This window comes from Prionailurus bengalensis, chromosome E1, assembly GCF_016509475.1.
Source record: "Prionailurus bengalensis isolate Pbe53 chromosome E1, Fcat_Pben_1.1_paternal_pri, whole genome shotgun sequence".
NCBI lineage: Eukaryota > Metazoa > Chordata > Mammalia > Carnivora > Felidae > Prionailurus > Prionailurus bengalensis.
The window spans coordinates 59566592-59590567 of NC_057347.1; the positions used below are offsets into that span (position 1 = coordinate 59566592).

Here is a 23976-nt window from a genome sequence, read left to right on the forward strand (position 1 = left end):
GGCCACATCACTCCTGAGTGTGGGGCTGAGATGTCGGACGCATTGTTGTGGCTCCAGGGTCCCCTGCACCCCAGGGCTGTTCGCCTCTGCCCCCCGCTGAGCTGAGGGCGGTTTCTTCCTGCTGATGCTGTGGAGTCCAGCACAGCGCCTGTGGGACTAACCCGTGGGGACACTTCAGGACACGTTAGGAGAAAGAGGGTACAATGAACACTATGACGCACTCTAGACCTGACCCCTGGCCGCAAGCTTTAGGAGCCTCGTGTGGCCCTCACGGGGCCCTCACGGGGCCCCCCTTTCCCTGGTCTGACCGGGTCCGGTCCAGCGGCTAGTAGAGGTGTGTCCCCAGTCCCATCAGGTGTGGCCAGGCTGAGGAGGAGGGACAGCGTGAGCCCTGTGAAGTTCCCCAAAGCTTCGGACTGTAGTCCTGGTCTGTAGGAGGAGACGCCCCCGAACCTCATTATCATCTTGTAATTAGAGGGGTTGTTGAGATTCAGCGAGATGAGAAACCTGCCTCTGTCCGTCCACATGCTTTTCCCTTTCCCGAAAATTCCAGGCCCGAGGGTGGCGCTGCCTGGATGCACAGGTGCACAACGCCCGCCCCGGACAAGGCCACGGGCGCGATCTCCACTCTGCGAGTGTGGGCCGGGTGCTCCCTGCAGGTCCCGGGGGAAGTCACAGGTCGTGCCCCTTCCTGTCAGGGCAGGAGGCAGGCCCGGGGGCACAGGAAAGGCGGGGGTGACTTCCGAGCACGTTCTCCACCTGATTTCATTCTCCCGAAACACCAAACGGGTCAAGAGCTGGCACTTGACCCCAGTCACCTGACCCGTAACCACCAGGCCACACAGCTGCCCCCGTCTGCTCTGGGCCTCAGTCCTCCCTAAGCCGGGACGGCCAGGATGTCCTGCGGCCGCATTCTGCCCAGCCTCAGTCCCGTAGTTTGGGACAAAGCCGGGGCTGAGACCCCCGCACTGCTTTCTACCCCAGGGACCCTCTGCCAGGCAGGCCGACGAGGGGGCACAAAGCCTCACGCCTGCTCCCCAAGCTGTGTCTAGGGAGGGGTGTTCTGGCAGCAGATGGGTGGTCCCCAGGCTAGCCAGGGTGAGATCCCCCCGAGGCTCTGAGAGAGAGGAGGGAGAGGTGTGGCCTGCAGGGGCCCTCGTCTGGCACCTCCTGGTCCTGGGGGCCCCCTGCCTGCCTTCCTCTCCAGCCCCGTAGGTGGGAGCTGCCCTGCCCACACTGGTCCACCTGGGCCGGCCCCCGAAGTGGGGAGACCTCCCCAGAACGGACCCTCCCCCAGGGCAGCCACCCAGGGATCAGAGAGGTGTCACCGTCCCCCCTGAAAGGTGTGCCCCAAGTAGGGTTTGTCCAAATACCACAAAGCCCGTGCACCCTGCCCAAGGTGACTCACAGTGGAGGAGGGGCGACCCTGGAAAGTCACATGGTCCTGCCTCTCAAGGGACATCCCCCTCCTGGGGAAGGTTTCCCTTGCCCTCAGGATACCCGAGCTCCTCCAGGTGGCCCCAGTGGACCCCGAGTGATAGATTACTGACTTCTCTCTGCAGGTTGGAGGATGAGGCTGGGGGGGTGGGGGAGGGGTGAGGGAGACACAGCTGGGAGCCCTGGGGCGCAGTTGGGCTGTATCCAGGCTCCCCCATCCAGCAGCTGCAGCCCCCCAGGCTCCCCATACCCGTGGCTGCCCCACAGTCGAGCAGGACAGTGGCCACAGGGAGGTATGCAGGAATGCGACATGCCCAGACGAGGGAGGGACAGAGCTTCTGAGAGCGTCCCCAGCTGTGCAGAGGCCAGGGCAGATGGAACCCAGGTAATTAGAGCCTGTGACAGCCCAGGGGAGAGGGAGACAGGGAGCACGGGTGGGGGGGTATAGGACAGGCTGTCCCTGGGGGCCTAGGGGACCTGGGGGGGGTGGAGGAGGGATGGGGCCCGGTTCGGGGTGGGGGGGACTTCAGGGGCGTGGGGGGGCAGGGCCTGGACAGGCCCTCTGTGTGAATCCTCAGGTCCCTCCCGTGGCAGGCTGTGGTCTGTGCCTCTGACCTGCCGCAGGACCCCCGCCCGCGTAGGGGGAGGCGGCCCAGCCCTCCTCTCGGCAGGCCAACGGCTCAGAAGGATGGCGCCTTCCAAACGAGGTTCCAATCCTCTCCCCAACATCCAGCCGGCAGTCTGGACCAGGGACTTCACTGAAATGCAGTGCTAACCGCACCCCCTCCCGAGACTGAGGCAGGAAGTTGAGTGTCACAAAGGGCCTGGTGCACAGCAGGTACTTAATCGACAAGGACCCCCGCTCGCTCCCCGCACTGCCCACCCCTTCCTCTGCAAGTGGCCACAGCGGGCCCCGCTTCTAACTCTGCCAGGGAAAGACCATCCTCCACTTGCTGGAGCGTTGGTGGCTCACGGGCGCCCAGGGGATGCAGAGGGCGGTCACGGCACCTGCCACGTCGTGTGTCCAAGGTCGAGCAGCGGGAGTGTTCCGGACGCGGGCACCATCGCTGCCACCTGGTGTCACTGTCGTTGTTAGGTGCCCAGGTGAGCACAGAAGAAGTTTTCGTATAACACGGGTGGGTTCGTGAAATCCCAGGCTGGGGGGTGGTGGTGCTGAGGCCAAGTTCAGGCACCCATGGCACAGCCAGGGCCCTGCCAAGGTCAGGACTAGTAACAAAGGTCCCCCAGACTCGGACTCCCGGCCCAAGCCCCTCCAGCTGTCCTCACCCTCCTGGTGCAGAAGGCGGGTGGTCCCACCCACCTGGGGGTGTGTCTGGGAAAAAGAGGACCCCTCCTCTTCCCCCCATGCTGTGCAGGCCTAGGCGTGGTCACCAGCCTGGTTCAGCGGGCAGGGGGGTCAGGGTGCCCACCCTTTTATAGGGCGCGGCCCAGCCCTGTGCCTGTCCACTCCACGCCCATGGCTAGTTACCCTGGGCTGGGCATTCTGGGGGCCTGGCAGTGAGGCCCAAGCGAGTGAGAAGCCCCCAGCTCTCCTGGGGACGACAGTCACAGCATGCGGCCGCAGGAAGCTTCCCCCACACTTCCTGGGGGCCCCCAGCCTCTAACGGGGGGAGGATCTTAAAAGGAGCCCTTTGTGTGGTGAGCTCCTCCCTGGGGGCTGAGCCACAAGGTCACCTCAGTTTCTCAGACGGGGGATGGAAGTCACTAGAATTCAAGCCTGTGGATGGGAGTCACCCCAACAGGTGGCTCCTGAGAGGTGCCCAGACCAGGACTTCCTAATGCTCCCCCCGCCCCCAGGCCAGGCCTGTCACCTGTGGGACCTACTACACACCCTGTGGGGCCCGGCGCAAAACGAGAACACGTACCCCGTTCAAAAGGCTGGGAAAATGCCCCAAAATGTGTGAGAGCGTGAGACGAGCTTCCTCTTCCTCCGTGGTTCCCCATTTGTCATGGTGTTTTTATTTATTTTTTTATTTTTCATTTTTAAATTTATTTTTAATGTTTTTATTTATTTTTGAGACAGAGACAGAGGCAGAGCATGAGCAGGGGAGGGGCAGAGAGAGAGGGAGACAGAATCGGAAGCGGGCTCCAGGCTCCGAGCTGTCGGCACAGAACCCGACGCGGGGCTCGAACCCATGAACCGTGAGATCGTGACCTGAGCCGAAGTCGGACACCCAACCGACTGAGGCCCCCAGGCGCCCCCTGTCATGGTGTTTTTAATGGCCATTTGATGTCATTCCAGTAAAGAAAAAGGCAAACTAACGGCACACGTTGTCCCGGTCACCGTCATGCTGGGCGATGCCAGGCTGCACCCTAAACACAGACAGAAGCACCGAGGTCCCTCAGTCCGCACAGGGCCGCCGGCACAGGCTCCTGGGTTTGGTTATTAGCAAGAGAGCGTAGACTGTCTCTGCTGTTTTCATGGCACTTCCTCCTCGTCCTGGAAGCAGGAAGCCGGCGGGGGAGGGCCTGGGTGCGGGCCTGGCGCCCGCCCGGGGGTCCCTCCCCTTGCCCAGACCAGCAGGGTTTCGGTGGGAGGGCTGGGCTGACGACGAGGACACCAGCGAGCGGGGGTGCGGTGGCTCTGTCGGCGGGTGATGCTTCTCACAACACGTTCGAAGGGGTCTCCGGTTCTCAGGGAAGCGTGGCCCCTGGAGGCTGTCGGTGCCCCCCACCCCTCACCACTGCCTCGCAGGGGACACGCCTGTGCTCGCTTTGGGGCTCCCGCATCGTCGGCCCCCACATCTGCTCCCCACAGGGCTTCCTGGACTCAGCCCACAAGGCTCACGGCACAGCCGGAGACGCACATAGGGCACCTGTCTCCTCGACTCCCGCACACGCTCCGTTGTCCCACGCACAAACACAGATGGAAAGATGAATTTACTCAGAATTTCAAGACAACGGTAAACCACGGGCTCTTCTGAGCACGGGGCCCCCCCTGGCTGCTCCTCCGTGAAGCCAGCCCTGTCGCTTGGTGACTTTTGCTAAAATACCTGTTTTGGCTGGTGGGTTGGGGGCCCGGCTGGGAAAGCAGGGGCCTGCGGCTGGAGGAGGGCCTCCCGCTGGACCCCGGGAAGTCCCTTAGCGCTGGGTGTTGGGGCCCCTAGCTGGTGGGCGTGCCCCATCCTATCGGATCCCCTGCTCCTAGTGCAGCAGCCACAGCCACCAAAACACGAGACTGTTTGTGCCTCTCCCATTTGTGGACAGACTGGGCATGAGCCCCGTCTCCCCTGCTCTGCGGCTCCGGGCCCACCCCCTGGCCCCCACCTCTGTTCCTCGGCTCCTTGAAGAAACCAAGCCTACCTGGTTTCTGCCTAGTGGGCCCGTCTTCCCCACCCATCTCAGAGCTCCGTCTCCTCCTCCTGGAAGCCTGCCTGGCCCTCTCCTTCCTCCAGCCAGGTCCTACGTGCCCAGGGCCCCCCAGACTTACATGCTGTGGTCTCTTCCTGCAAGGGCTCGTGTGCCCTTGTGGCCTCGATATCTAGTACCGTGTCTGGAACATCACAAGAGCCCTCTTCAGGAGGGTGGATGACCACGGATAGGAAGAGATAGATAAGGATGGACGGGAGGACAAATGGACAGACGGATGGATGGGCAGGCGGGCGGGTGGGTAGGTGGATGGATGTGTGGGTGACTGGACCAGTAGGTGGGTCGGTGGGTGCGTGTAACCAGTGGAGTCTCAACTCCTAACTCTCTTAGCCTCATCTTGTGGGTCCTGTATCAGCCCAGAGCTTTCAGAGATGAGAATCAGGAGGCGCAGCCCGGACAGGGGACCTGGGCGGCCGCACCCTGAGGACCCTCTCTGTGCCTCCCCCTGGTGACCTCGTCAGGAGTCAACGCCCAGAGCCAAGCAGAGTCTGCTGGCCAAGGTCTGGGCTGCCAGGGGGGTGGAGCCCGGCGGCTGGGTTTCCCCGTGGGGACGGAGCCCGCAGAGCTGCGTCGGCCAAGAATTACGCGTGGCCCCTGCTAGTCTCGTGGCACAGAGCCCACCGCTCAGGAGTGGGGTGTGCTGGGGAGCAGTCTGCCCCGTGATAGCCCCCCAGAAGGCCGTGTTCGCATCTCCACCTGGCAAAACCATGCAGAACTAGTGGGGATACAGAGGAAGACCCCAGGGTCCCAGGGTTCTCTTTGGCGGGGGGGGGGGGGGGAGGCACAGTGGCAGAGCTGGGGGCGGGGCAGGGGCCACGTGACATGGTTTTTGCTCGGAAGGTCCCCTGAAAGCTTCCCAAATACGGTCCATGCCACTTCATAGAAGATTGCAAGCTCCTCCCTTGTGCACAAAAGACCCTCTTTATTCCAAGCGGCAGCTGCGGAGAGAACGGCTCCCTCCTCCAGAGGGGACCTGGTGAAAGCCGACCCTTGTCCCCAGGTGTCCCGTGAGACCTCAGCTACAACATCAAAGAAGAGCTCAGTTTGAGAAACAAAAATGGACTTAACTCGTAAAAGACACAATTAGCCCGGTCACTCGTCCCTTCCAAATGGAAGGTCACCTGCCAAGGGACAGCCCCTCCCCCCAGGTGTGTCCCCCACCCCCCCAGGAAGCTGCCCCCAGGAGCAGGTGGAGAGGAGGATGTGGTGCCCACGGTAGCCCTTCCGCCAGGGAATTCACACTCCCCCCCGGACGACAGCCCCCCTTCACGGTGGCCGGCTGGTTCCACGCGTCCGCAGGTGAGCCCTGGGAGTCAGCCCCCCGGCAGGGGCCGATTATGGGAACCCCTTCCGGGAGGAGACGTCCTCCGGCCAGGGCCTGGACGCCCAGCACAGCCCTGCAGAGGGCAGCTCGTGAACAAAGACCAGGTAAGGACATAAATCAGCCCCCGGATCACATTTCCTGCTCTGAAAGGTTCTGTAAAACATGGGAGAAAATTGACCTGTCAGGGGGGATAGATGGGCCGCGATAGTGGCCGCCATCTGGGGGCCCGTTCTCCACCCTTGGGGGTCCCCCCTGCACTGGCCGCCCTCGTCCTGCCAGGGGCTGGGCTTCTGTGGCCTGGGCCGCCCCTGGGCAGAAGCCAGGGAGGGGAAGGGGTGGCCCATCTACCAGGCCACCCTGGTGGCGGTGGGAGGGGAGGGGTTGGCTCCTCACCCCTACCCCCGGCACACCCTGAGGGAGGAGGCCCACTGCCTGAGCCGTCAGGCTATAAAACGGATGGAGACCAGAGATGGTGTCGGCAGACAGCTAGAGTACCTTTTAAAAAATGTAATCTCTTTTTATGTCCCCTCCCCCTCCCCCCAACCTCCCAGTCACCCCTCCCCCTTCCTGCAGCACAGGCTGGCGGTGACCTTGATGCCTGGACCTTGGCGTGGGACAGCCAGAGCCCTCAAGGACGCCCTCATCACCTTGGGGGGTTCCGTGGTGGAAACAGGACGTGGGGCTGGAGTGGGCGGGGGCGGGGGGAGCACAGAGCCCGAGCAGGCTGTGGCCCCGTGGCCGGGCGCCACCCCGGCCGTGGTGACCCCAGCACCTGCAACTCCCACAGGCCCGGGGCTGAGACGGGACCAGCCTTGGGAGGCCTGGACACCCCAGACCTCGGCGTGTGGCCGCCTCTACTGTCCCCCCACGGTCCTCGGGGTGTTGGGGGCCCCTGGTCTCCTGGGAGCTGGGCCTCCTACACAGTTACAGCAGTTAACCGTTGTCTGAAGCCCCGGCTTTGGCTCCGGAGAGCTCCAGGGCTCACCCGGGCTTGGGCCGCCCATCTGGCCCCTTCTGGTGCCGGACCATGGCCACAGAGCCCCCAGGGCCTGACGGCCCCCCTCTGAGGGGAAAAGCCAAGAAAAATTAAGGGAGGGCCCTGGAGCCGAGCAGGAGGGAGAAGACAGGCGGAATCAGGTCCAGCAACAAGCCACTGAAAGGCGCGAACACCCTCACCTCCAGGGGCGCAGCGCCCAGGCTGCGGGGCCAGGATCGTGGACTCGGGGGCCGCAGCCTGCATGGCTCTCGGTGGGGTGACCAGGTGTCAGAGGGGCAGCAGCTGGAGAAGGCCAGGGAGCAGGTCAGGGTGCGGGGAGGGGGCGTGCGGGAGCCAGGGGTCCGTGCAGGCGGGGACCGTCAGGTGAGGCACTTGTCCTCTGTCCGCTTCGGCCGAGGACAGGCTGCTGGGGGCAGGATGGGAGGGGGTGCATAGGTGGAGAGATACCCAGAGACAGAGAGAGACGCAAGGAGAGAACGTGGGGACCAAGGCCCCACAGGACAGAGCGTGCAGGCCACGCGGCTGTGGGGCTGCCCGGGGACGTCGCCCCCCTTCTCAGCTGGACCAGAGGCTCCGGGGACTGGGGCCCTAGACTCACCACACAGGGGATGAGGGCCTAAGAACAGGGAAGGTGGCCTCTGATTCAGGCCTCACTCAGGCACTGCCCTCTCCCGGGTCCCCACTGGCTGCCCAGGCACCACTGGCCCGGAGACTGGCCCAGCCCAGCACCTCGGCTCTGACCCTGTGTGGCTGGCTGACAGCTGATGGGTCTCCACACCCTTCCAGAATCCCCTCTGGAACAATGGCCCTTTCAGGCCACTCGCTGGCAAGGGTAGGCCTGGCTGGAGGCCTGTGGCCTGGCAGGGAGCAGACAGATGACTGATAAGGAAAACAGGGCAAGGAGACACCCAGATCCAGTCCCGAGGGAGGTGGGGTCCCCCCGTTCCCCAGCTCCCGGGGATGCCGGGCCCCTGGGGGACGGAGGGCTGCTAGGCAAGGCCGGCTCATCCTCTCCCTCTGAGCCGTTCTCCATCCTTAGGGCTTGGGGGGCAGAGAGGAGGTCCCTGAGGGCCGCGGTGGGGGCACAGTGAGCCTGAGCGGCCGATGCGGTGGTCAAAGGGCACGTGTGGGGAGCTCGTGGACGGGCAGGGCTGCGGGTGTGGGTGGGATGCCCCCACCACGTCACAAAGCCCTCTTTGCAGGGTCTCCCCTAGCACTCGCCTGCCCACCCCACCCCTGCACTCCCATCGCCTGGACGCTGCCTCCCCTCCAGCCCCCTGTCTCCCCTGGGAACGCCCACCCCTCGCTGTGGCCCAGCTTTGGGCGCCAACTCTCCACCCTGGGATTCTCCAGCCTCAGCCCCCACCTGCGCATGCACTTCTGGGTCCAAGAGCACACACGGCCCCAGCCTCAGGCTCCCCGGGGCGTGGGGGTGGGCAGTGGGAACGGGGTAGACGCCTCCTCTTACACACGCACACACTCGTGCACACACATGTCCGTGCACACGTTCCTTCCCACCCTGTGGATCCCTTACCCCAGGCTCTCAAATGGGGGGCTGAGAGTGGCCTGTCTGGCGGCCGCACGGGCACAGCGAGTTTGGGGTGCTTGTGGACGATGGAAGTTACGAGAGGCTAAAGTTCACACCAGTGTCCCCACGGTGCCAGGTGTCATCACCCCCTCCTCCCTCCAGGTCACCAGGGCGCATCTCTGTCTCTGCGCCTTCTCCCTCCTCCCTCGTTGCTGCTGCCCCCACGGCCCCTGGCCAGTTCGGGGAACCTGCAGGGGCCAGTCCGTAGAGCCTGTCCTGAGCGGGTCCCCTCGCTGCCTGGGTCTCATACCCCAGGTGGCAGACAGGGGGTGATTCTTTGGGGCTCTTGTCTGAGTTGTCTAACCCTTCACTGTACCAGCCCTAGAGGGGCCCTGGATTGTGCCTCAGGGTGTCTCCCACAGCTCAGCCTGAGTCTCTGCTGGTTTCGTGTTCTCTGGCCTGGGGCCTGGCCCTGTGTCCCTGGACGTCTTGCCTAGTTACATCCTGTCTGGCGGCCCCTCCCCCCGTGCCCCAGCCTGCCTCCTCCTCCAGTCTCCACCTGAAATCCTTGATATTAAGAGCTACATCCCGGTTGGCCCAGACACAGGCTTAAGTAGGGCAGGCCTCGGCTCCCTGGGGGCAGGTGGCAGAAAAGCAGGTTACAGCCGGCGAGCAGAACCCATCAGGAAGCGAGGGTGGAGGGTGGAGGGTGGGTGGGCTTTGGGCGGTTCGCGGGGCGGGGTTTTCAGGGCCTCCCCAGTCCCCCTGGGCAAACCGAAGGGCGGTCCACGGTTGGACAACCACTTGCCCAAGGTCACTTAGGGTCCCCACGTTCAGGGACACTGCAAAGGGCTACCTGAGGGACAGGCATCGAATATATCCCCATTTAGTCCCCAGTTTTGATGGTGATTTTTTTTTTATTTTTTTTTCAACGTTTTTATTTATTTTTGGGACAGAGAGAGACAGAGCATGAACGGGGGAGGGGCACAGAGAGAGGGAGACACAGAATCGGAAACAGGCTCCAGGCTCTGAGCCATCAGCCCAGAGCCCGACGCGGGGCTCGAACTCACGGACCGGGAGATCGTGACCTGGCTGAAGTCGGACGCTTAACCGACTGCGCCACCCAGGCGCCCCGATGGTGATTTTTTTTAAAGGCGACTTTATTTTTCTATTTCTCAAAAAAACTAACTTTTCCAACTTGAATGAGACAGAGAAAGCTCCTGGAGCCAGCGAGGTCGCCCACTGTGGAACTGCCCACGAAGGGCCACCTGCTGGGGGAGGTGGAACAGTGAACACAAATGCAGGGGTTGGGGGCAGAGGGGGCTTGGAGGCTGAGACCACCGGGTCCAGAGGGCTGGCGGCACCCCCTGGCTGTTCCTGGTACAGCACATCGGGGGAGCCTGTGGATTGGGGGACCCCTGTTTTGCAGGACTGGGAGCCGGATGCTCTGTCCACTAACCCCCGGCTCACAGCTGACCCCAGCCCCCCAGCCCCCCTGGAGCCGGACAGGACCACGGCTCCCCCTCCCCAGACACACCTCTCTCTCCCACAAAATAATTTAATGCAACTTAATGGCTTGAAGTTGATGTAAAAATTACAGGCGTGTGGGGGTGGGGTGGGGTGGGGGCCTCGTAAGAAATCTTTTTGAAAATATAATTGAGTTAATGGAGCCATAACTGTGTCTCGTTTTGGGGGTAATTGGCCTGCTTTTTGTCACTCTGTCCATTTACATACTCCTGTTTTCTTTTCTCTATTGATTTTTTCTTTATAAAGTGGGCCACTTTACTGCAATTTTTAAAGCCCCAGTGATGAATAAAAACCTTATCTTCCCACTCATTAAGACACAGGAATTAGCTGGGCTCGGAGCCCCACCAGCCAATTTGTGTAACAATCCTGGGCTGCCTTGTTTTGGCTGAGGCTGGGGGGGCTGTCTGCCTAAGGCCAGGCCGAGGGGTTCAAAGGCAGCTAGGCTGGCTGAGCCAATTTCCGGGAGGCGGATCGGGGTGAGGGAAGCCTCCAGAGGGGGTCCACATCCAGAGGAAAGAGGCGGAGGACTGAAGGCCTCCCAGGAATCTGGGTCCCCTAGACTGTGACCTTGAGACGCCCTTCCCCGGCCCCTGCTGAAGCGGCCTTGGGCCCCTCCCTCATCTGCACCTGCCTCCCGGTGGCTGAAACCCAGAGGCCCCACCCACCTGCCTTTGACTGCAGACCGAGGTCACGTTTCCTAAAGGAAATTTTGTTTCAATTATAAAATCTATACACACACAAAATAAATGAAGCCGATGGCACGGGGACACAAAGCAAAAGTAGCAAGCCCCCAGCTCCCCTGGTCTCCAGAGGCAACATCTAGGAGCGGCTCGCTCGTGCCCCCTGCAGCTTGGCTGTTTTGTTGAATCTCACTCACTGGGGGGTTTCCCGGGACTCGGGATTTTTCAGTCCTAATTCCGGGACGGTCCCGGGGAAACTGGGACAGATGCTCAGCTTATGTGCATTTAGCCAACCTCCCGCGGCTGGACGTTTGGGTTGCTTCTGGTGTCTCAACGTAACAAATGTTGCAGCAGAGGACATCTCTGTTCACGCATTTTTGTGCTCTTGTGCAAGCGTCTGGAAGACACAGTTCCTGGAAGAGAAGCTGCTAGGGAAAAGGCAAGCGTGTTTCAAATTTTGATGGCTATTGCCAAATTGCCCAGCAACAGCGGGCCAACTTACACCCCTACCAAGCGTGAGCGCTTCCTTCCCGCCATCGTTTTGGCCTCCCTCATCCGACAGGTGACAACTATCGTCCAGTTGGATTTTTATTTTAATCAGTTTTATTGCTACATGATTTAGATACAATAAAAGGCGCACAGTTTAAAGGGTACAGTTCGATTGAGTGTGGACAAATGTATAGAGGCATATAACAGGCCCCACAACTGAGACAGAACATTCCAGCACCCCAGGACAGTTCCTTCGAGGCCCCTTTTCAGTCTGTCTCACACCTGATGGCAGTCCCAGCGGCCACGCCACGGATTCCCTTCCTGTCACTCCGGGATGCTTTCGCCTTTTCCAGAATTTCGTACAAAGGGAATCATGCGGAATGCACCGAGCCAGGCGGCGATCCGCTCAGCACCACGATTTTGAGACTCGTGAGGATCGTTCGCTCTGTGCACGCTCTTATTGCCGGCTAGTGACCGCGGCCTGGCTGGGTTTGTGGCGTCCACTCTGGTTGGACGCTTGGGCTGTTCCAGCGTGGGGCTCTTCGTGAACGTTCGAGTGTGAGGCTGCAGGTGGAGGCGTGTCCTCACCTGGCCGCACACCGCGGAGAGGAATGGCTGGGCCACGCGGGGCTTCTCCCTGTGCTGCATCCCGTGGGGCTCCCAGCAGCCGGGCTCCACGCGGCCACGCTGGGGGCTGTGTGGCCACGTCTCATTGCAGCATCTGTGTTTGCCTGATCAGCCTGCTGCCTTTTGACATTTGTTAACAACGAAGCTTTTATCATGCAGACATTTCAAACGTTTTGTGTAATACATTTCTCCTTCTGTCGGTGGTTTTGGGTTTTATCAGTCTCCCTTTAGACCCCAGTTGTGATGCCTTCCTAGCCATAAACTGGCCCCTCAGGCTGACCCTCACTTACCCTTAGGTGTTTCCAAAGCACAGGAACACCCCCCCCCCCTCCCGGGCTCATAAAGCCCATCTTCCTCCTCTCCGGCCACACTGGGGTCCACCAGGAGCTTATTGGAAAACAGCACAGAGACGGACATCAGTGCCCCCAGGGGGACCGACACCCACACCGAGGGTCCTGTCCCGCGTCTGCATAGCTTGGCCTATCTCTATCACCCCCGACCGCAGGCCTCAGCCCCAGGTCAAGGAGGCTGGAAGTTATGACTATAAGCCACAGCCACCTGCAGCGTGAGCCTGCATGCAGGGGCGTCGCCCAGAGAGACTGCTCAGCAGGACACGGAGTGAGGTCCCCGTCACGTCAGCCCTGACCAGGGAGCCAAAGGTGCCTGTTCCACCAGGGCTCAAGGAGCCCCACATCTGTCCCCTGTTCTTCCTGGTACACGGGTGCGGCCACGGTTACCGTGGGCCATGTCCGGTCAGGGGTTTCGGCTCCTTCTGCGAGCCGTTCCCCCTTCCCAGCCGGGCCCCCCCCCCCGCCAGCCAGCCCCCCAGGGAGGAGCCCTCTCTTCTCGTCACTCCTCTGGCCACATTTGTTTTGCCAAGCCTTTCCCTCCAGCTCAGGTCAGCTGCCACCCAACTATGCCCTGACCTGTGACAGCGCTGTCACTGACTGCCCTGGGCCGAATGGTGTGTCCTCCCAGAGCCTCAGGATATGGCCTCCCGTAGAGTAAGGGCCTTTGCAGGTGTAATTAAGGTAAGGATTTCAAGACACCATGGAATAGGCGAGCTCTAAACCAGGTGTCCTTTTAGGAAGAGGACAGGTCGCACCTCGCGGGGGGAAGGGGGGAAGGCCCTGTGGGGATGCATCAGGGGGGCTGCAGTGATGCAGCCACAGCCAAGGGAAGCCAGGGATGACCCGGGGGGCCCAGGAATGGGGCACAGGCACGGCAGGGCCCTCCCTCAGAGCCACAGGCGAGCAGACCCTGCCAACACCGGCCCGGATCTGGGCCTGCTGGCCTCCAGAGCCGGGAGAGAATCCACCGCTGTGTTTGTGGTCCTTTGTTATGGCAGGTCCCAGGCCGGAGGCTCCCTGTGCTTCCCCCTAAGCAGGGCCCGAGACAAGGGCCCCTGGGAGGTGATCCCAGAGTGTAGGAGTGAGAAGGTGATGAAGGAAAGCCCGATGCAGGTGCACTGACAGGGGTTGCACGTGGGCAAGTGGGGCCACAGCCCCCCCCCAAAAAAGTGGTTCAGAAAGGTCCCACGAATGCTCACGCTCGGGGACACCGGCGGCACCTATGCGGGAGGACCTCTGCGGGCCCCCAGCCCAGCGCACACACAAGCGCTCCAGACGTCTGCACGTGGTGAGCCGGACGGTCCCGGGGACTCAGCGGGCCGACAGGTCTCAGCAGCCCCTGCCCCCGCGGGAATCCAGCTCCTGCTCTGAGCCCCCAGTGTGCCCACCCCTGGAGCGCCTCGGTTGTCAAGCTGGGGTGCCCACCAGGCAGACAAAGAGGTGTGTGGAGGGCACCGGCAAAACCAGGAAGCCAAAACTTCTCGGAGATAATCTGACACGCAGTGGTTCCAAAAGGCACCAAAGCACTCACCTCGGCCGGGCTCAGCCAGGTTCTGATGGGGGGGGGGGGGGCCGGCTCAGCCAGGTTCTGATGGGGGAGGGGGGGCTGGCTCAGCCAGGTTCTGATGGGGGAGGGGGGGCCCGGCTCAGCCAGGTTCTGATGGGGGAGTGGGACACCTGAGCTTCCAGGACCCCAGTCCCTTGTCCAGTGCCCCTGCCGGGACCTCTCCCAATGGCCTGTCCCCAGGGGCTCACCCCTGCAAGAGACGCCAGCTCCTGCCTCTGCTTCTGCCCAGGGCTCCTCTGGATATCCTTGCTCTCTGTTCTCATCTGTCCCTCTCACGCGGGCTCCCCCATACCCACCACCTCCCGTGGACACCACCTCCTAACGCACACCTCAGCTCACAGCAAGAGCCGGTCCAGCCTCAAGTGTGGCCGGTTTACGGGGAGGGGTGAGTCCACCCAGGGTGAGTGCCTGAGTCTGTGATTTTACGCTTCCCCAGAAGCAGCCAGTGTCCCAGTGTCTGCTGCTCTGCAGTGAGGCAAGGGGGGGGGGGGGGAGAAGGGGGGGGGAGCCTGCTCCCTGCACGGGCTGTGGGCAGTGGAGGCAATTAACGTGGTGGGGGCTGTCCTGGGCAGCCTAGTGCCCCCGCCCCCCCTCCACTCGAGGACAACCCCTGCCCAAGTTCCCCCCCTCCCCTCCCCCACCCCAGACCGCCCAGGCTGGTGGCGGAAGGGTGCTGGCCCAGGGAGACCCGCAGCCACAGCATCGAAAGGGCGCGTGACACCAACTTTCTAGCAAAGAAGAGTCTGTAGGACGAAGCAGCGTGAGGACAGCGAGAGAGACCCAGGTTAGAGCTTGGGGTGAGCTAGGCGCTGGCAGAGGAAACTGGGGTGCCCTCGTTTTTAGCTCTGGGCAGACCTTTTTGGGGAAAGTGGCCCTCCGCGCACATTTAGGAGGAGCCCCAAGGGTCCGATGCGCAGGCCGGCCCTTTGCAGCCCCGCTGGCCCCTGACGAGAGAGGTCCTCGGACTCTCAGGACGTACGGGCACCAGGGCCCTCACGGTGCCAGGCCCCCTTCTGAGGGCATCCCTCGCACTTGCTCACCAGGAACCCCTGCGGCGGGGGTGGGGGGGTAGGGGGGTGGGGGGCCCGTCACAAGGAAACGGGCACAGAGAGGTTGAGTGGCCTCACCCAGGGCACGCAGCACCCGGCCACACAGAGGGTGGTGTGGCACCCGTCACACCCGGCCCTGGCATTAGCCCAGCAAAGCAAGGCAGAGGCACTGGAGCCCAGTTCTCAGTCTTCGTTTCTCCGACATTGCAACTGTCCATGTAGTTCCCCAGCCCAGGGCCTCTCTTCTTCTTCTTTTTCTTTACTGTTTGTTTATTTTTGAGAGAGAGAGAGAGAGAGAGAGAGCACGAACAGGGGAGGGGCAGAGACAGAGGAAGACACAGGATCCGAAGCAGGCTCCAGGCTCTGAGCCGTCAGCACGGAGCCCGACGCGGGGCTCGAACTCGTGAACCGTGAGACCATGCCCTGACCGGAAGCTGAATGCTTAACCGGAAGCTGAATGCTTAACCGGAAGTTGAGTGCTTAACTGGCTGAGCCCCCCGGGCGCCCCCACCAGGCTTCCCTTCTTACGAACGAACCTACAGATGCTTTACAGGCTGGGTCATGTGAGCCCCAGGGGCCCCACCCTCTTCCTGAAAGGACCTTTTCCTGCCAGCTCCTTCCAGGGTCTTGCCTGACGCAGCAGCTTCGGGAGGCCCTGCTGGCCGTGCCACCCAGGGTCTCACCCCCAAGCAGGCACCGCACCAGCGGCCCGGCCACAGAGCTTCCAGGTAAGCAGGTCCGTGCGCCACGGTGTCTGCGTTTCCAATTCCCAGCACTGCTTCCGGGCAGGGGGAGGGGGGTCCCGGGGCCACGCCGAGAAGGCAAGCCTACCCTGGTTGTGGCCACCAGGTGTTGCCAGGAGCTGAGCCCACAGCCCAGACCCACCCCAGCGCATCACGCGACCCATGTGTGTCCTGCTTGGATTGGCCAGCCTCGGCCGTGCACCTGCCCCACCTGCATGACACCCTGAAGTTGAAGCCTGAGCAGAGGGGCCGGTGCTGGGAGGTGTCCCCCGGGCCTCACTTTGTAACCAGAAGGAGAGGTGTGTGTGTGCCTCAGCCCCTTCCAGGCAGGCAAGACCCACACTGTCTGAGAGCCTCCCTTCCACTCTGCACGGGGGGCCCTTGGTGGCCGAGTGAGGACTGGCGAGGGCCTGGGTGTCCCACGGCGTCACCCTTGCCTGCATGAGGTCCCGGGCCGTGAGAACGTGGGCCTGTGGCTTGGGGCCTGTCACAGCACAGCTGGGGCTGGAGGGAGAGCGTCCACTCCCAAGCAAGGCCACCGGCTGCCAGTCCAAAGTCCCAGGGCTGAGGGGACTCAGTTCCCAGGGGACCCCCACTTGCAGCCGAGGCTGGTTGCACCTACGGGGGCCTCGCCGCCTTTCCTGCTTCCTGTCCCACACCGGTTAGTGTGAGGTCACCCTGGGGGCACCCAAGGTATGTGCACGTCCACAGACAGCGTGACAAGCACCCGTGACGTCTACTCGGGCGAGGCCCTGTCCGGGGCTGGAGGCGGAAGGAGCTCTTATGTTGGGGGTCGGGGCTCCCCACGGTTGCAGACACGCTGGGATGCCTCACGAGGCTGCACGCCAGCGTGAGGGCGCTGGCCGGTGTCGGCCCGGAGCCATTGGGACGGGGCTGCTGTCACCCACGATGGCCGATGCGGCAGGGAGAGGGGACCGCTGACTTGGCTCTCAGGGCCCGGGTCCAGTCCCGGCTTCGGCACCGCAGGTCTGGTGACAAGGTGGGTCTCAGCGCTTCCTACTTCGGAGCCGGGAGCCCTGCTCAAGAGAGAGCAGGTGTCTCTCTCCGCCGTCCAGGAATCCTGTGAATGTGTTCTGCCCGCTGGGCGCTGGGGCTCTAGAGGGCCGTGGAGATCTCCTCCGGGGAGACCCGGAGAGGGGGCGGCTTGGGCCGGCCTCTTGTCCTCACTGTGCCTTCCGGAAGTAGAGCAGAGAGCCCCAGGGAGGAAGGCTGAGAGGTTCCTGCCCCCCCGGGGACAGGGGCCGAGCAGGACGTGGTCAGAAGCCATTCCCCGGCCCTCACACCCCCTCTCCCCTCTTCGCTCCTGGGCCAGGACGGGGGCTCCGGTAGGACACAGACACAGAGACCGAGCAGTGTCACTCTGAGAGACACTCATGGGAGGAAAGGCCCAGAGATCAGAGAGGCCTCCACAGCGCCAAGCCTCCAGCCCCAGAGCGAGGCCAGGCCTCCCAGGATGGAGCCACGGGGAGGCCGAGAAGGGACAGAGAGGGGGACTGGAGGGGAGAGCTGGCGTCCCCATGTGTGCCGCGGACCTGCCAGGCGGCCTCCCGGACGTCAGGCACACCTGGGCCCCGGGAGCTGTGTTTCTGTCTGGTCCCCAGAACTGGCCCGTGTCCCAGAGTGGAAGGCTGGCCGGACAGAGCCTGGGGTCCCAGGGAAGGAAGAGCAGGGGCTAAAGTGGGTAAGTGAGCAGAGCTCCAGGAAAGTCCCAGTTGGAAAAATTACTCGTAAGTGCTCAGGAAGCATTAGAACATAGAGACTGCTAACGAGCCCTATTGAGATTAAATCAGGAGCCCGATAAACATTGTCATCTGGTTGCAAAGGGCAAATGTTCTCCTTACCATGGTTCTCCTGGTGTGGGGGGAGGAAGGGGGTGCCCCACACCCTCCTGTCTCTAAAGGGGTCCTGGGAGGCCTGCAGGTGTCTGGGCCAGGGGTCTGGCCCCTGGGGCACCCCTCCACCCCAGCAGGCTGGAAGATCCTGGCCCCAGGAGCACCCACCTGTCTGAGGGCTGAGAAGTGGGGCCCAGGGCCCCTTACCCACCCCACCCCCATCCCAGAGGCTATCCCAGAACGCTTTGGGCCGGGGCTGTTGCCCAAAGTATGACCCCCAAGCTTCTCTAGAAGGGAGGGAAGGGTCTGAGCCCCTGAGGCCACACCTCCACCCCCATCACCTCTCATCCTGTAGAAGTGCCCAGACTCTAAGTGGACTTTGTCTGGGGGTAAAATCCCCGTCTACAGGTGCCATCACTGTTACCCTGGCCCTCCCCAGGGGTGCTGCTGGCTGTTCCTGGAGTGAGGAACATGCCTCGGGTCCCACTCTGCCCACCTTGTGCTCAGACCGTATCAGCGTCCCCCTTCCTAAGCCTGGGCCTGGCCTTAGGGGTCCCCTTGCAGCCCCCACCCGTTATAGGACGGACCCTGAGCCCTCAGCATATTCCCAGGGGGTATGTAGGAAGCAAAGTCCCCTGCCCCCTGTGGCGAGAGGGATGGCCTGGTGCTGGGCTGGGGGCAAGACTGCCTCCTCCTACTCTGGGGTCACTGGGTTTGGGACCTCCGTCCTAGAGCCTGCAGTCTAGCGGTGCGTTGACTGGGGCGGAGAGCAGGGCAGGGGCAGGGTTGTGCTGAGATCACGTCTGGGGGAAAGCGGTGGCCATCCAGCCTGGCAGTCCCACCCGGGGCCCCCCAGCTCCCTCCCCTTCCCCTGGGAGACCCACAGCACTTGTTTTCCGGAGCAACTGGAGGCCGAGGTCAGCGGGAGGCCAGCGGGGAGAGCCGGCCGGGGGTGCGGATGGGAGGCCCGGCCCCCGTGCCCGGCAGCCCTGGGGCCCCAAGAGGGACGGGGTGGCCCGGCCAGCTCAGGAGCCGCCAAGGGCACACAGAGTGCAGCGCTGGGGCGAGCTGCCAGCAACCCCCCGACAATGTGGTTTCAATCTAATTGTCCCAAAATATTGTTACAACATGAACCACGTGCCATCCACTCACCTGCAACTAATCAGCAGCAAAGCTACCGAATAAATCGGTTCCACACCCGTGGGGCTGGGCAGCCCGGCGCGCGAACCCAGGCACTCAGGCCAAGGCCGCTGCTGCCGGGGCCTGATTCCTGGTGGGGGGGGGCGGGCAGAGTGAGAATGGTCAGGACAGGTGGGGGCACCCGCAAGGGCTCCTCCTCCTCTGGGACCCCCACCCTCCTCTGGGGGGCAGAGCTGGAAGGGCCAGCCCCTCGCGTCATGGCCCATCCGGGCCTCAGAGGATTGGCCGGGGAGCTGGGGCCACACTGGGGCTGAAGCCGGGTCAGCCAAACCCTGCCCGGGGTCTGAGGGCCCAGGGAGTCCTCAGTGCCCTCTCTCCAGGCTGTTTCAGCCTCAGACTGTGTCCCGTGGGGAATATTCGTCCGCTCACTGCAGAAATAACACATAACCTTCAAAGCCCGCAAGGCTACATGACTTGAGTGATTCCTGCAACACTCAAGTGAGCTATACTGCAGTAGTGGGCATCGGGACTCCTTCCCAAGAGCCTGCACGGCCCCCGCGGTGGCCCTAGCGCTTGGCCTTGAGGGCGAACAGTGTGTCTTAGGAGGAAACATGGCGGAACAGTGGGCTCCCCACATCCGCCCTCAGTTGTTTGAGCCTGACCTGACAGAGATGCTTTTTCCGAAAAAGATCACACTCGAAGGTTCCAGGTGGACTTCTCTTTTCGGGAGGATTGGGGTTACCATTCAACCCACGACACAGAGAGAGCCTCACCTATGACCCACCCTTGAGAGGTCAGATTCCATAATCAGGGTGCCATACAGATAAGCGCTTTTCCTAAACTACTTTACACATTTCTGGGATGTAGATGCTACCCTACTTTTTAGTAAGGAAAGTGAGGCTCAGAGATGTTAAGCAGCTGCCCTGAGGCTGCACGGCTTGGGAACAATGGAGTCGATTCAAACAAAGCCTGTGCCCTGCCTGCAGCACTCAGTAAAGCCTGAGAAGTGACACTGGAGGCTTTGTTACAGCAGGAGCTGAGTACCAGTTATCGAAATGCCACAGTCACGTCCCGGAGCCACCAGGAGCCCGTGTCTCAGGCTCACACACGGAGACCATTATCCCTCACGCGGGGGGCGATTCTGTGCAGACTCAGTGGCCCAGGAAGGCCGCGGGGTACCCAACAGCAGACAGCTGCCGGTGTTGGAACAAGGGTCTAACTCGGGCTCGCATTCCTGCAGTGGCCCTCAGGCCGAGGGCGGCCCCTGACGGGCCTTCAGGTGGTGGCCGGCTGACAGAGAAGCTATGAGACTGGACAGAGAGGACGACAGCACACCCCAAAACCCTGCTGTGGGGTTCCCGCCGCCCATCCCAGGCCCCTATTTGTGCCAATGGTTTCGCCCTTCCCCATCCATCTTTGAAGCAAAACAAAGTGGACAGGATTGCTTCTTGTCTCCTGTTGAGCTGGGCTCGCCTGTCAGGGAGCCACCAAGGAGGTGGGCTCGGGGCTTTGACCCTCAAGAGGGATGGTGCAGGGAGGGGGGGCCGCCGGGACCCCCTATATGCCTCTCACTGGGCCCTTTCCTTTTTAAACCATTGTTTTATTGGGGCAAAAAATATATAACATATAACCAGCCATCGTGACCGTTTTTAAGTGCAGAACTCAGTGCCTTTGCCTGCATTCACAACGTTTGCAACTGTCAGCACTATCGATTTCCAAAATTTTCATCATCCCGAACAGAAACCCGGTCTCCATTAGGCAATAACTCTCCATCCCCCTCCCCCCAGCCCCTGGTAACCTCCACACTACTTTCGGACTGAATTCGCCTGCCCTACACATTTCGTAACAGCGGGTTGGACGTTTGTCCTTTTCTGTCTGGAATCTTCCGCTTTACGTGATGCCATCAAGTTCACCCGTGCTATTCCTTCTTTTTTTTTTTTTAATTTAATTTATTCATTTTTGATATATATATACACACATATGAGAGAGAGAGAAAGTGCGAGCCCGAGCAGGGGAGGGGCAGAGAGATAGGAAGACAGAATCCCAAGCAGGCTGTGAGCGGTTAGCACCGAGCCCGATGTGGGGCTCGAGCCCATGAACCGAGAGATCATGACCTCAACCGAAACCAAGAGTCGGACACTTAATCGATTGAGCCACCCAGGCGCCCCACGTCATTCCATCTTAAGGCTGAGCACAGGTCCCTTAATTACATGGATAGGGCACACCATTCAAGGCCTTGCATTTGGTTCTTTGGGGTGCAGGCCCAGAAGTAGTGTGGCTAGATCTACGAACCCCCCCTCCTCTTTCAACCCATTTTTAGTCTTTGAAAAAAAAAAAGAGGTTCTGTCTCCCTTCCCTCTCGTGGACCAGTGGCAAATCTGTGGAGGTGGGAGATGGCCACACAGCCACAGCCACAGCCAGGCCGGCGGGGGGGGGGGGGGGGGGCGGGGGAGTGCCCTGCAGGCAGCAGTGTGGACCTGCCTGCCTCTCCGTCTTGGCTCTGACACTCTCCCCTCCACCCCTGCCCAGCCCAGCCCAGTGGTGACTCATCACCCTGTGCCTCGGTTTCCCCATCTGTCGAAGGTGGGTAGAACAGCATGCCCCTGTTGGGGGGCACTGAGTGTGGAGGCAGGCCCGGCACGGAGCCCCGCGTTGGTCGCCAGTCACCAGTGCTTGGTAACGTCAGTCTCATGACACGCAGTCTCCCTCTGGGGAAGATAGACCACGACAGGCTGGCCCTAGCCCACCCAGACCGGCCCAGGTGTCTCGGGGACTCTGTCAACGCTGTGTCCAGCTCATTTGCCCCCTCTAAGCTGTTCCCAAGGGACCCCGGGCAGGGTAGGCCTTCCAGCAGGCTGGGAAGTGGACCTAGCAGCCTGGAGGAGGGGCCCCGGGGAGAGGTGGAGAGCAGAGGGCGCGGACCTCCCCCCTTCCTCCCTGCCTGACCGACTGGGCTCACTCATCCGTCCTTGTGAAAGAAGGGAGCAGGGCTTCGAGGGCTTCGGGGTTGGCCAGCCGCCCAGGGGAGGAGGCCGGGTGCGTCCCACGGTTCTGTCCAGCAGGGGGCGCCCTCTGCGTTCCGCCCTCACGCTTGCTTTTCCAGCAGGGCACCAGGGATTGGGTCCTTAGCATAAAGCGCTGGCTCTGGGCCTGGGCCTGGCCAACGGTGTGCGGCTCCCCTGACCTTCGGAGCCCCGGACAAAGCTGGTCATGTGGCCACGCTGGTGTCTCCGAACTGGGGTTCGCAGGGACGGAGGAGGTCACTGGGGTTCTCTGCCTCACCCTGGGAGAGACAAAGAAGTGCTTAGAAGGGGGGGTTTGGAGATGACCGAGCAGCCCAAACAAGTGATCTCAGGGAAGGCGTGGGCGTGTGTGGGGCCCATGGGGAGCCTGCTTGGGATGCTCTGGCCTTCATACTGTTCCCAGGGCGGAGGGGACCCCAGCTGCTCAGAGAGGCTGATTCTGAGGGTCCGGGCCTGCGAGGGCGAGGCAAGGGGCTCCAGACTGGACTCGAGGCCGGGGCCTCCCCGCTCTGGGGCTGTCCCTTGGGAAATCCCTTTCCCAGATCACCCTCTCTGGGCCCTGCGTTGCCAAAGGAGGGATTCGCCTTCCCCCAGGCTGGACTGCCTGACATGATCCACAGATGGCTCCGAAAACATTTTTAAATGCATGATTTCTTTTGCATGCGTTAGGGAAAACAACACATCACGCCTTCGATTTCACAGATATTAACGCCTGGGAAGAGATCAGGTAAAAGAGAAGCCTGCGAAAATTAGAGGAGGCGTGGGGGTGAGCAGCGGCACAGGGTCTGGGGACAGTCAGGCCTGCCGTGACTCAGGTTTGGGAAGTGCACCCCCTCTCCCACCACGAAGGGGCCCGGATGGTCCTGAGCCACTGGGCTGGAGCAGAGGGGAGGAGCCGGCTGGGTGGGGAGCCGCCCCTTGGGGGCCCGAGGGCGCCCCTCCATCCTGCCCCACCTGCAGGTGCAGTGAAGATGCTCCCAGCCCGGCCCCTTCCCGCAGGTTTTTCCTGTCCGTCAGGAGCCCTGGCAGGCAGGCCACAGGCTGGGCGGTGACTCAGAGCTGGCTAGGGCCCATGTGCCCCTGCCCTGGGGTGAAGTGAGAAACCTGACCAGGCTCCAGCACAGATGGGAAACCCCACCCCAGGGCCCGCGGCGGGACAGGTGTGGCTGGACTCCCTCCCACACCCACACAGGCCTGGGGCCAGGGCGGCCGAGCCCCGCCTGGCAGCTGCCTGCCGCTCCGGGCCCGGGATCCAGGCCGCAGTCCCAGGCACTCAGCTGGGGTACGCATCTGGCTTTGGGGGGCCTGCCGTTCAACAGGCATCACAGGTGACCCCGAAGCCTCCTGAGACCGCCCCTCCCCTCCCCCACCCCCGTAGTTTGCTCTCACCTGGGGCAGAGGGGTGGAGGCTTCCAGGGCCTGGGGGGCAGGGATCTGGTCAGTCTGAGCTTCTCACACCCTCCCTGGTGGAGGGGGCTGGGACCACTCAGGAGTGTATGGGGGGGTCTACCTCCCAGGGGACCCCTCCTTTGCGAGCTGCCTTGGGGAACCCATCGGACCCTGGTCATCCAGGAGTAGCAGCATCTGATTCTTCTTCCCCTTCTTCCATCGTCCCCGGTGCCAGGCTGGCTTTGCTGCGGGGGGTGGGGGGATCCAGGCAGCAGCAAGAGGGGCCCGTCCTGCCAGGCCAAGGGGCACAAGGACACCCGGCCTCTCGGGAGCTGGCTGGGGCCTCTCAAAGGAGATGTTCTTAGAGCCGAGGAACGAATTCCCAGCAGACCAAAGAGAGGCTCTGGGCAGGACCAAGCAGATGGGGTCTGGGGGACTAAGATATAGGTCGCGGGGCCGTGAGGGGAACAGTGTGGGAGACGGCCAGTGCCTGCCGGCATTGGGGTGCATCAGGGCTGTGTCCTACACCAAGCTGCCCTGCCTGCCCCTCTCTCTGGCCGGGGGGACTTCACTTCTGTATTTTGACCCCACAGCAAGGTGGGGAGGGCAAGGACCAGATGATGGGCAGAGGGCTTAGAGTCTCCCAGCCCCCAGCCCAAGTGCTGCTGAAAGGCTGGGATCTGAATTTACAGCCAGAGTCCTGGATTCCAGGCCCACCCAGCATCAGAGAAACAGGAGTTCTCGTCTTGAGCCCGCTGACCGCTGCGAAGGGATGGCACACGGATACAGGGGTGCCTGCTGGCTCCAGGGGACCAAGCCGAGCCCCGTGCTGTGGGCGAGGCGTGCCCAGGAGTGGAGGGAGG

General features: G+C 62.3%; 1 long non-coding RNA gene across 1 annotated transcript; it reads left to right on the forward strand.

The window, feature by feature from the left end:
* Nucleotides 1-15288: 15288 nt before the first annotated feature.
* On the forward strand, nt 15289-20142 carry LOC122485931. Its single transcript, XR_006297984.1, has 2 exons — nt 15289-15693; nt 19735-20142. It is a non-coding gene; the product is annotated as an uncharacterized LOC122485931 (long non-coding RNA).
* Nucleotides 20143-23976: the final 3834 nt, after the last annotated feature.